General features: G+C 38.7%; 2 pseudogenes; both read right to left on the bottom strand.

Annotated features, from left to right (window-relative positions):
- Positions 1–278: 278 nt before the first annotated feature.
- On the bottom strand, positions 279–695 carry LOC143853813 (auxin-responsive protein SAUR64 pseudogene; annotated as a pseudogene).
- An 11,432-nt stretch (positions 696–12,127) lies between these two features.
- On the bottom strand, positions 12,128–12,571 carry LOC143853812 (auxin-responsive protein SAUR64 pseudogene; annotated as a pseudogene).
- Between the last annotated feature and the right edge of the window lie 316 nt (positions 12,572–12,887).

The raw sequence follows: 12,887 nt of genomic DNA, 5'->3' as shown, positions 1-12,887 counted from the left end.
GATTGTATAATATACGTTTTCTTTTTTGAAAAGTAACTTTCATTCCAAAGTGAAACAATTGTATAACATACCTTACCATGATTAGATGCTGCTAACCCCTTCAACTAGTCTCATTATTACAATTCTCCTATGGAATGACTACCAAAGATGAAAAAATCAATGGAGTTACACTGTTACACAACCATAAATTTGTAAATGAAGTATAAGATTTCGTATTGAATAAAAAAATAAATATGGATCATATACAGATGGAAAATTTGAAAGAGGCAATTGGCCTTTTAGAAGCCACAAACAAGCAATGGTTGGTTGGTCTCTCTATGCAGGTGTAACGAAGAAGCTGAACACCGGACCGTGGCTATGGAGATGAGCAGAGCCTTCTCTACATCTTTAGTCAAACGTCTCTGTATCAACGACACAACGTAGTCCATGATGATCGCATCACATGGCAATGTGATAGGCGCATTGCCCGATAATCCGAATTCATCTTCGGACATCTTAAACAGCTCTGTGAAGATGGGGCTGCTTAGATATGCCAAGGGAAGTGCATAACGTTTTCCATCAGCTGTGTACACTGTAAAATGTCCCTTCTCGACTACTGGTCTGCTACTGGTGCTCGAATCTGTGGCGCCATTAGTTCTCGGTAATGCGATTCTTTTCCTCCCTTTGGAAGCAACCGTCCTCCACTTCTTTGCCATTTCCACAATTCTCTTAGTGTTAATCATGGTTTGATTTATGAGCTAGAGGGAACAGTTTGAGCAAAAAGAACTAGATTTAGTTCTTGGATGACTTTGAATTTGGTTGTGTTGTATAGAAAGACATGGTGGGGGGTAAGTTATATATACAAGCCAGGAAGGGTGGACAATAGAGTATAGACACTACATGTGAGGGTAGTTTTTCTTGTGTTGGGTTGTAGGGGATGCAAAACCATGTGATGATCAGATAAGATAGAAGTTTTGGGAGCTGGGTATGATTTGATTTTGTTCAGTCATTATCTCACCCTTGATGGAGGACCCAGTTTGTAATATCTGTCCCTTTCTTTTTGCTATCTTATTTAACTGCATGCTGGGTCCAACCAATCAATGCAGCTTCCAACAGAAATATTTGCTATTTGTTATGTTACCTGAATATTGCTTGCATAGTAATTCAGAGATTTCATAAAAAAAAGCACACCGATAACAGAGTATATAGAACATTTCAATATGAAAGCCCTACTGTTAATCAACATAAATTATACTAATCATCTAGTGGGAACAACCACGAAGAGAATTGATAAGCCCAACCTCGGAAATCATTCTTTATTTACACTGCTTAGGCACTGTTTGTTTTGGATTTTGAGAATTAATTTTGAGTCAAACTGATTATTAGACTCAAAATTGTGAATTATCAAAATCCAAAATGAACAGGGCCCAAAGGTATGTTCTCAACACTTCTCACTCCCCCTTTTTTGGACTGGGAGAAACGGGCCAATGTGAGTCTGTGTTGAAGAATACCATTCTCGATTTCTAGTTGTATGCAATGAAAATAAAACACAGTAGTGCCGAGAAAGGATAAAGAACATAATCCAAGTGTCCAACCAGTGGATTTTATACTATTAATTGTGGACCATCGAACCATTTGATTAACATCAAATTGGAACCCACAGATTGAATTTTTGGATTGTCTAATTTGAATGATTTGTAGGATGATATTGTAGACACCCCATTTTATCAAGACCGCACTAATGATAGGTTGCTGCGATGATGGATCCTATGACGAGTCTGTAGCTTCTCTGGTCTTTCTCGCGAACCGCCCTCCGCCCGTCCGGGATCCACAGATATCTTCCTGGTTAGCCTCACAGAATGAATTATACGGATCTTGCTTATATCGTGTGGCTGGGCCAACAATTATTTCCCAATCGAAACATGTGACTCAATCACATGTTTATAATTGTCTTCCAAATATGGTTTGAACTGATTGAATAGGAATTGTATTTAGCATATGCCCCTAGAGCCTTCATTCTGCCTAATTGTGGTCCTATCATTACCTTGGTCTCGCCTTACATGGCAACATTGCATTCATTGCATATAAATACCACAATATTTTCTCCCCAGGCCTAACATCATGATTGCTAGCCACCTATCTCGTCTGAAATGACAAATAGAGTTCCATCATCAAAACATTCTTCAATTAAAAAACTTCATGACCAGAATAAAAGAAAGAGAGAGGGAGAATATGAAATCATTTGCAATAAGTGAAGATCTGGAATGAAATTGGTTCTTGCTGTTCCATATTTGCAGCTAAAATCAGCTTCTTGGATCCATACTTGCTTAAAAAAGCAAGTTCATATAGCGTAAATTGATCAAAGCCTGTATAGGCAATGTAATATGGTGTGACTTCTCAACAAGCTCCAAACATGCCCACATTTCAATCTCTCTTCCTTGGGCCACATGTTTGTATGGAGCTTGCACGCCAACTATGTATGTAGCTTCCCTGTGTGCATTTGTACTTTCTCCTCCAAAATATGTTTTATAATTTCTATTTTTACAGCAGTAGGAACATTGCTTGGAATAAATTGATGCAGAACATGACAATATACTTCTAACTCTTCTTGGCCCACCTCTTACTGTGTGCCTGGGTTGCACCCTAACATAGACAAAACTGCAATAAATATGATGGACCGTCCTTTACCAATATATTTCAACTCTTTAAAGACTACCATTGCCTTCCACAAAAAAAAGCATCCTTAGACAAAAATCTTTCTTCTGTGGTCTAACTTTCTCATATGTGTGCACAACTTACACCCCAACAAAGAGAAAGCCTAACCTCGTGATATGTCCTCCATTGCCCATATATTTCTTTACTCTACCTGAGCTGGAAGCACACAGCTAGGTGACTTTCAACCAACTCAAAACATGCTCACAGCTCAACCACTAATTTCGTCGACAAAAAATACATGTGGATCACTTCCACCTTATGTGGTGTCTCCTCCCTAACCGATTTATTTCAAAAATCACCATAAAATCAAGAGATCTTTTGAATCTTAATGATACTTTCAGTCGCTTAATCAAATAATTAAGAAGATTTAAATGATTGCACCAACCAAACATGTGAACTCAACAATGCATTCAAAAAATAAGTAAAGAGTGTCATCATTTTATTTTATTTTTCTTTGAAAAGTAACAATTTTATTAATAATAATGCCATGGTTACAATCATGGGTAGAAGATGAAAGCGGCTACACTAAGCCAAACCACAACTATGTGCACTAATCCAGCCCCAGATCAGAGTCTTTAAGTTACATAATTACAAGTAACTTCGACCCTTAATCCCAATCAGAGTCCTAGGACACGATTGCATCCAGATGAGCTTCAAACAATATGCTGTCGCACATTCTCCTAGATAGATCCAACACCATTATGCCAAATTGCAATGCTCTCCCTTTCCACTCCATCTTTCGCCAATTTATCTGCCTCCTCATTATCAGATCTGTGCATATGCCTAAAACTAGGAGATAGTGATGCAACTAGATCCGTAATGTCAGATATGATGCCCCGCTAGGGCCCATGGTCCAGTCCGAAGTGGGTGGATTTAACTAAATTTTGACACTAACTTCTGTCAAAATTTAGTGTCATCATTTTATAAGACAGGTAAAACTGATTAGGCCACAAACTCCCTGAATTGTTACTCAGCTCAATTTCTTCGGAAATGACTACAACCTTTCTTTTTTCCCTTATCAAATGAGAAAAACTTATTGGGGCTGATCCACATGGGTATAGATTGAAAAATTACCGAGGTTACGAAAAAGCTCAGGATTAGAAAAATGCAAAAACAGGATTGGGGTTAGGGAACTTTTCTGAATTTCTTCCAATAAGAAATCTATTGGGGCTACAGTGGCAGAGGTTTCATAACATTCAAAGTGTTTACTGCATTACGTTACCAATGACCAGATCATTCAGTGTTTTCAAATGCTTCTACTTTACAATACAAAGATCTCTAATCTCATCCAATAGAATAGCGAATCTTTACAGACCCACATTAATCCCTTTGACCCACAACACAGTGTTGGGTGAATCACTTGACACTTCTAATCTGCCTCCCATCTGGTTAATGAAGAAGCACAATCCCTGGTAGATAGCTCAGACGTTGGCTTATGAAGAATCAGTGATTCCGACAATATACCCTACTCTAATGGGGCTGGTATCGACCTGAACAGAGGATAGCAAGCCTAATCGAGGATAAAATAAACCTTGGCTAGCAATTCACGTGGTAATAAGCCCCTAGGACAGTACCCATAGACATAGTTTGGTCCACCTATCTCATATCTGTGCACAGCTTACAACCCCAACATAGAGAAAGCCACATCTGATTTGATGTGCCCTCCATTGCCCATTATACGTCTTTACCTGAGCTGGCCTCACAAAACTAGGTGACTTTCCACCAAATCAAAACATTGCTCGCAGCTCAAAATTTTCTTTCGTCCACAATAATCACATCTATGCATATCTTCCACCTTATGTCATGTTTCCTCCCATACCAATTTATTTCAAAAATCTTCTTAAAATCAAGATGTTGAAGTATAAATGATTAAATAACACCAATAACGCTTAAGCTTTTGGAGTAATTGGTTGTTTCACATGGTATCAGAGCTATTGCCTCACCGCAGGTCCTGGGTTCAAAACCGTAAAACTCTTTCGCCTTAAAAATCCATGTGTACGGCCAACCCCAAAAAGAGGGGCCACACGTGAAGGGGAGTGTTAAAGTATAAATGATTAAATAACACCAACCTTAACAGCTTAAGCTTTTGGAGTAATTGGTTGTTTCACACGAGATCGTTAGAATCTTAATGATACTTTCAGTCCCTTAATCAAACATTTAAGAAGGTTTAAGTGACTGCAACTTAACAACGCATTGAACAAAATGTAAAGAGTGTTTTCATCATTTTATAAGACATGTCAAACTGATTAGGACACAAACTCCATTAATTGGTACTCTGCCTCAATTTCTATCGAAGTGACTACAAAACTGTATACAGATGGAAGATTTGTTAAGGCCATTGGCCGTTTAGAAGCCATGAACAAGCAATGGTTGGTTTGTCTGTCTGCATTTGAGTAAGGAATAAGCTGAACACCGGCCGGTGGCTATTGAGATGAGTAGAGCCTTCTCTACATCTTTAGACAAACGTCTCTGGATCAATGACACAATGTAGTCCATGATGATCGCTTCACATGGGAGTGTGATAGGCCCATTGCCCGGTAATCCGAATTCATCTTCGGACATCTTAAACAGCTCTGTGAAGATTGGGCTGTTTAGATGTGCCAAGGGAAGTGAAAAACGTTTTCCATCTGCTGTGTACACTGTAAAATGACCCTTCTCGGCTACTGGTCTGCCACTCGTACTTGAATCTGTGGCGCCATTAGTTCTTGGCAATGAGATTCTTTTCCTCCCTATGGAAGCTACCTTCCTCCACTTCATTGCCATCTCCACAATTCTCTTAGTGTAGATCATGGTTTGATCTATGAGCTGGAGGGAACAGTTTGAGCAAAAAGAACTAGATTTAGTTCTTGGACGACCTTGAGTTTGATTGTGTAGAAAGCCATGTAGGGGGGTAAGTTATATATACAAGCCAGGAAGGGTATCACAATAGATACTACATGTGAGTGTTGGTTTCCTTATGATGGGTTGTAGGGGGTGCAAAATCATGTGATAATAAGAGAAGGAAGGTGGGCATGGTTTGATTTTGTTCAGGCATCGCTTCACACCATTAAGGGAGGGCCCGGTTTGTAATAGCTGTCCCTTTCTTTTTGCTATCTGATTTAATTACATTTTTTGTCCAACCAATCAATGCAGCTTCCAACACAAATATTTGCTATTTGTGTTGTTACCTGAATATTTCTTGTACTGTATTTGAGAGATTTAAAAAAAAAAGTAATTCAAAGTTCGACTATTTCAACCTGAAAGCCCTACTATTAATCAACATAAACTAGACTAATCATCTTGTGGGTGCAACCGTGAAGAGAATCAATAAACTCAGAAATCATTCTTTATCTACAATACTAACACTCTGTTCTAGAATTAATTTTGAGTCCAAAACTTATTATTGGAATCAAAATTGTCAATTATTAAATTGTAAAAAGAACATTGGCCAACGGTGTGTTCTTCAACACTTCTCAATCCCCCCTCCCCCCCCTCTTTTTGGGTCAAGTGGAGACATGGTGAAAGGCCATATAGGCCAAACGGTTCACAGCAGTGTTCTATAAGAACAGTGGCTCCCTCTCTCAATTGGATTATCCCATAGCAAAATCCCCTCCGGTCTCCTACCACTGTAGCACAATCGCGTTTTCTTATTGGCAGAAAATCCTTCCAACTCTAATAACAAGATTCATTGCCATCCATCTTGTCTGCAACGACATCTACCGATGCACATTTAGAGTTCCATCATCAAACGTTCTTTAATTATGTGCTAATCCCAGAAGAGGTTGACATTTCGGAAATCTCACAACCAGTAAAGAAAAGAGAGAGCGAAAGAAAATATGAAATCATTTGTGTAAGTGAAGATCTGAAATGAAATATGCTCTTGTTGTTCCTTATTTGAAGCTAAAATCAGCTTCTTCTTGGATCCATTTTTACTTATAAAAGAATGATCGTTTGGTGTAAATTGACTGAAGTTTGTATGTAATATATGATGATGTGACTTCTCAACAAGCTCCAAACATGCTCACGTTTCAATCTCTCTTCTTGGGGCCACCTATCACATATTCGTACAGAGCTTGCATCCAACGCAAGCTCACACTCCATGTGATGCTTCCTACACTGCCAATATGTTTTCGAGGTTTAATTTGTTTCACCAGTCTATTACTTGCTTAAATATACTATAGGAACATGATTCGAATTTTAATAATTTTATCAAAGAGGCAGGTTGATTAGACCACAAACTACACAATCGATAGTTTGCTTGAATCTCTACCGTACATGTGTCAGCAGAGAATCTCACAACTGTGACAATTCTAGTGTTGCAGATCAATCTGTTTAAACAAAATGAACAGTTGATCAAATAGTGAGGATTGTCCAGTGGGTGAGATATTAGGACTAAAATACCAAGTAACACAGTTGAACTGTTCCTTTCCTTTTCACCTCAATCAAATACTTTAATTTTACTAGCCTGATGCACAGTATATTGATAAAGAAGACTAGTTCAAACGTGTATAATCTTTTTTCTCAAATATTTAGGATCATAATGGTACACTGTTTTCTAGTTTTACTAGCCATATGCACAGTATGCATAGCATATTGAGAAAGATAAAGGGTTCTGAATTTCTTCAGATAAGATATCTACTAGGGCTACAGTGGCACGAGGTTCTAACCTTCTTGTCGGATGTTTTTCTTGTTTTGATCTGTAATGCTTATTTTAACGCCCGCCACTATGTAAATATTGTCCGGTTCAAGGTCGCAACCCTCCCTGGTTATAAAACGCATCTACAAAGGGAAAAAAGGGTCTCTCTATGCAGGTGTAACGAAGAAGCTGAACACCGGACCGTGGCTATGGAGATGAGCAGAGCCTTCTCTACATCTTTAGTCAAACGTCTCTGTATCAACGACACAACGTAGTCCATGATGATCGCATCACATGGCAATGTGATAGGCGCATTGCCTGATAATCCGAATTCATCTTCGGACATCTTAAACAGTTCTGTGAAGATGGGGCTGCTTAGATATGCCAAGGGAAGTGCATAACGTTTTCCATCAGCTGTGTACACTGTAAAATGTCCCTTCTCGACCACTGGTCTGCTACTGGTGCTCGAATCTGTGGCGCCATTAGTTCTCGGTAATGCGATTCTTTTCCTCCCTTTGGAAGCAACCATCCTCCACTTCTTTGCCATTTCCACAATTCTCTTAGTGTTGATCATGGTTTGATTTATGAGCTAGAGGGAACAGTTTGAGGAAAAAGAACTAGATTTAGTTCTTGGATGACTTTGAATTTGGTTGTGTTGTATAGAAAGACCTGGTGGGGGTAAGTTATATATACAAGCCAGGAAGGGTGGACAATAGAGTATAGACACTACATGTGAGTGTAGTTTTCCTTGTGTTGGGTTGTAGGGGATGCAAAACCATGTGATGATCAGATAAGATAGAAGTTTTGGGAGCTGGGTATGATTTGATTTTGTTCAGTCATTATCTCACCCTTGATGGAGGACCCAGTTTGTAATATCTGTCCCTTTCCTTTTGCTATCTTATTTAACTACATGCTGGGTCCAACCAATCAATGCAGCTTCCAACAGAAATATTTGCTATTTGTTATGTTACCTGAATATTCCTTGCATAGTAATTCAGAGATTTCATAAAAAAAAGCACACGGATAACAGAGTATATAGAACATTTCAATATGAAAGCCCTACTGTTAATCAACATAAATTATACTAATCATCTAGTGGGAACAACCACAAAGAGAATTGATAAGCCCAACCTCGGAAATCATTCTTTATTTACACTGCTTAGGCACTGTTTGTTTTGGATTTTGAGAATTAATTTTGAGTCAAACTGATTATTAGACTCAAAATTGTGAATTATCAAAATCCAAAATGAACAGGGCCCAAAGGCATGTTCTCAACACTTCTCACTCCCCCTTTTTTGGACTGGGCGAAACGGGCCAATGTGAGTCTGTGTTGAAGAATACCATTCTCGATTTCTAGTTGTATGCAATGAAAATAAAACACAGTAGTGCCGAGAAAGGATAAAGAACATAATCCAAGTGTCCAACCCGTGGATTTTATACTATTAATTGTGGACCATCGAACCATTTGATTAACATCAAATTGGAACCCACAGATTGAATTTTTGGATTGTCTAATTTGAATGATTTGTAGGATGATATTGTAGACACCCCATTTTATCAAGACCGCCCTCCGCCCATCCGGGATCCACAGATATCTTCCTGGTTAGCCTCACAGAATGAACTATACGGATCTTGCTTATATCGTGTGGCTGGGCCAACAACTATTTCCCAATCGAAACATGTGACTCAATCACATGTTTATAATTGTCTTCCAAATATGGTTTGAACTGATTGAATAGGAATTGTATTTAGCATATGCCCCTAGAGCCTTCATTCTGCCTAATTGTGGTCCTATCATTACCTTGGTCTCGCCTTACATGGCAACATTGCATTCATTGCATATAAATACCACAATATTTTCTCCCCAGGCCTAACATCATGATTGCTAGCCACCCATCTCGTCTGAAATGACAAATAGAGTTCCATCATCAAAACATTCTTCAATTAAAAAACTTCATGACCAGAATAAAAGAAAGAGAGAGGGAGAATATGAAATCATTTGCAATAAGTGAAGATCTGGAATGAAATTGGTTCTTGCTGTTCCATATTTGCAGCTAAAATCAGCTTCTTGGATCCATACTTGCTTAAAAAAGCAAGTTCATATAGCGTAAATTGACCAAAGCCTGTATAGGCAATGTAATATGGTGTGACTTCTCAACAAGCTCCAAACATGCCCACATTTCAATCTCTCTTCTTTGGGCCACATGTTTGTAAGGAGGTTGCACGCCAACTATGTATGTAGCTTCCCTGTGTGCATTTGTACTTTCTCCTCCAAAATATGTTTTATAATTTCTATTTTTACAGCAGTAGGAACATTGCTTGGAATAAATTGATGCAGAACATGACAATATACTTCTAACTCTTCTTGGCCCACCTCTTACTGTGTGCCTGGGTTGCACCCTAACATAGACAAAACTGCAATAAATATGATGGACCGTCCTTTACCAATATATTTCAACTCTTTAAAGACTACCATTGCCTTCCACAAAAAAAAGCATCCTTAGACAAAAATCTTTCTTCTGTGGTCTAACTTTCTCATATGTGTGCACAACTTACACCCCAACAAAGAGAAAGCCTAACCTCGTGATATGTCCTCCATTGCCCATATATTTCTTTACTCTACCTGAGCTGGAAGCACACAGCTAGGTGACTTTCAACCAACTCAAAACATGCTCACAGCTCAACCACTAATTTCGTCGACAAAAAATACATGTGGATCACTTCCACCTTATGTGGTGTCTCCTCCCTAACCGATTTATTTCAAAAATCACCATAAAATCAAGAGATCTTTTGAATCTTAATGATACTTTCAGTCGCTTAATCAAATAATTAAGAAGATTTAAATGATTGCACCAACCAAACATGTGAACTCAACAATGCATTCAAAAAATAAGTAAAGAGTGTCATCATTTTATTTTATTTTTCTTTGAAAAGTAACAATTTTATTAATAATAATGCCATGGTTACAATCATGGGTAGAAGATGAAAGCGGCTACACTAAGCCAAACCACAACTATGTGCACTAATCCAGCCCCAGATCAGAGTCTTTAAGTTACATAATTACAAGTAACTTCGACCCTTAATCCCAATCAGAGTCCTAGGACACGATTGCATCCAGATGAGCTTCAAACAATATGCTGTCGCACATTCTCCTAGATAGATCCAACACCATTATGCCAAATTGCAATGCTCTCCCTTTCCACTCCATCTTTCGCCAATTTATCTGCCTCCTCATTATCAGATCTGTGCATATGCCTAAAACTAGGAGATAGTGATGCAACTAGATCCGTAATGTCAGATATGATGCCCCGCTAGGGCCCATGGTCCAGTCCGAAGTGGGTGGATTTAACTAAATTTTGACACTAACTTCTGTCAAAATTTAGTGTCATCATTTTATAAGACAGGTAAAACTGATTAGGCCACAAACTCCCTGAATTGTTACTCAGCTCAATTTCTTCGGAAATGACTACAACCTTTCTTTTTTCCCTTATCAAATGAGAAAAACTTATTGGGGCTGATCCACATGGGTATAGATTGAAAAATTACCGAGGTTACGAAAAAGCTCAGGATTAGAAAAATGCAAAAACAGGATTGGGGTTAGGGAACTTTTCTGAATTTCTTCCAATAAGAAATCTATTGGGGCTACAGTGGCAGAGGTTTCATAACATTCAAAGTGCTTACTGCATTACGTTACCAATGACCAGATCATTCAATGTTTTCAAATGCTTCTACTTTACAATACAAAGATCTCTAATCTCATCCAATAGAATAGCGAATCTTTACAGACCCATATTAATCCCTTTGACCCACAACACAGTGTTGGGTGAATCACTTGACACTTCTAATCTGCCTCCCATCTGGTTAATGAAGAAGCACAATCCCTGGTAGATAGCTCAGACGTTGGCTTATGAAGAATCAGTGATTCCGACAATATACCCTACTCTAATGGGGCTGGTATCGACCTGAACAGAGGATAGCAAGCCTAATCGAGGATAAAATAAACCTTGGCTAGCAATTCACGTGGTAATAAGCCCCTAGGACAGTACCCATAGACATAGTTTGGTCCACCTATCTCATATCTGTGCACAGCTTACAACCCCAACATAGAGAAAGCCACATCTGATTTGATGTGCCCTCCATTGCCCATTATACGTCTTTACCTGAGCTGGCCTCACAAAACTAGGTGACTTTCCACCAAATCAAAACATTGCTCGCAGCTCAAAATTTTCTTTCGTCCACAATAATCACATCTATGCATATCTTCCACCTTATGTCATGTTTCCTCCCATACCAATTTATTTCAAAAATCTTCTTAAAATCAAGATGTTGAGGTATAAATGATTAAATAACACCAATAACGCTTAAGCTTTTGGAGTAATTGGTTGTTTCACATGGTATCAGAGCTATTGCCTCACCGCAGGTCCTGGGTTCAAAACCGTAAAACTCTTTCGCCTTAAAAATCCATGTGTACGGCCAACCCCAAAAAGAGGGGCCACACGTGAAGGGGAGTGTTAAAGTATAAATGATTAAATAACACCAACCTTAACAGCTTAAGCTTTTGGAGTAATTGGTTGTTTCACACGAGATCGTTAGAATCTTAATGATACTTTCAGTCCCTTAATCAAACATTTAAGAAGGTTTAAGTGACTGCAACTTAACAACGCATTGAACAAAATGTAAAGAGTGTTTTCATCATTTTATAAGACATGTCAAACTGATTAGGACACAAACTCCATTAATTGGTACTCTGCCTCAATTTCTATCGAAGTGACTACAAAACTGTATACAGATGGAAGATTTGTTAAGGCCATTGGGCGTTTAGAAGCCATGAACAAGCAATGGTTGGTTTGTCTGTCTACATTTGAGTAAGGAATAAGCTGAACACCGGCCGGTGGCTATTGAGATGAGTAGAGCCTTCTCTACATCTTTAGACAAACGTCTCTGGATCAATGACACAATGTAGTCCATGATGATCGCTTCACATGGGAGTGTGATAGGCCCATTGCCCGGTAATCCGAATTCATCTTCGGACATCTTAAACAGCTCTGTGAAGATTGGGCTGTTTAGATGTGCCAAGGGAAGTGAAAAACGTTTTCCATCTGCTGTGTACACTGTAAACTGACCCTTCTCGGCTACTGGTCTGCCACTCGTACTTGAATCTGTGGCGCCATTAGTTCTTGGCAATGAGATTCTTTTCCTCCCAATGGAAGCTACCTTCCTCCACTTCATTGCCATCTCCACAATTATCTTAGTGTAGATCATGGTTTGATCTATGAGCTGGAGGGAACAGTTTGAGCAAAAAGTGTTAAAGATTTTTCAAAATCAAGTGTTTTTGGTCAAAACAATTTTTGAAAAATATTTTCTTTAAGTATGTTTTGGAAAAAGAAAAACTTTTCTTTGGAAATAGTTGCTTTTTGCAAGAGAAAGAGAATAGTGTAATGTAGTTGAAAAGATAGTCCCAAATCGGATGAGAGAAAAGAAAGAGAAGGGCTTATAAAGCACTACACTTTTCTATTACTTGTTTGATTGCACATTGGGTTGAACCCATGGTTGGACCCGCGGGACGGTGCAACGCACC

This window comes from Tasmannia lanceolata, unplaced genomic scaffold (assembly GCF_043159265.1).
Source record: "Tasmannia lanceolata isolate RefF3 unplaced genomic scaffold, GAP_Taslan_0.1 ptg000020l, whole genome shotgun sequence".
Taxonomy (NCBI): Eukaryota; Viridiplantae; Streptophyta; class Magnoliopsida; order Canellales; family Winteraceae; genus Tasmannia; species Tasmannia lanceolata.
Note: the sequence above shows the minus strand (reverse complement) of the source record. Positions and strands in the feature narration are given on the sequence as shown.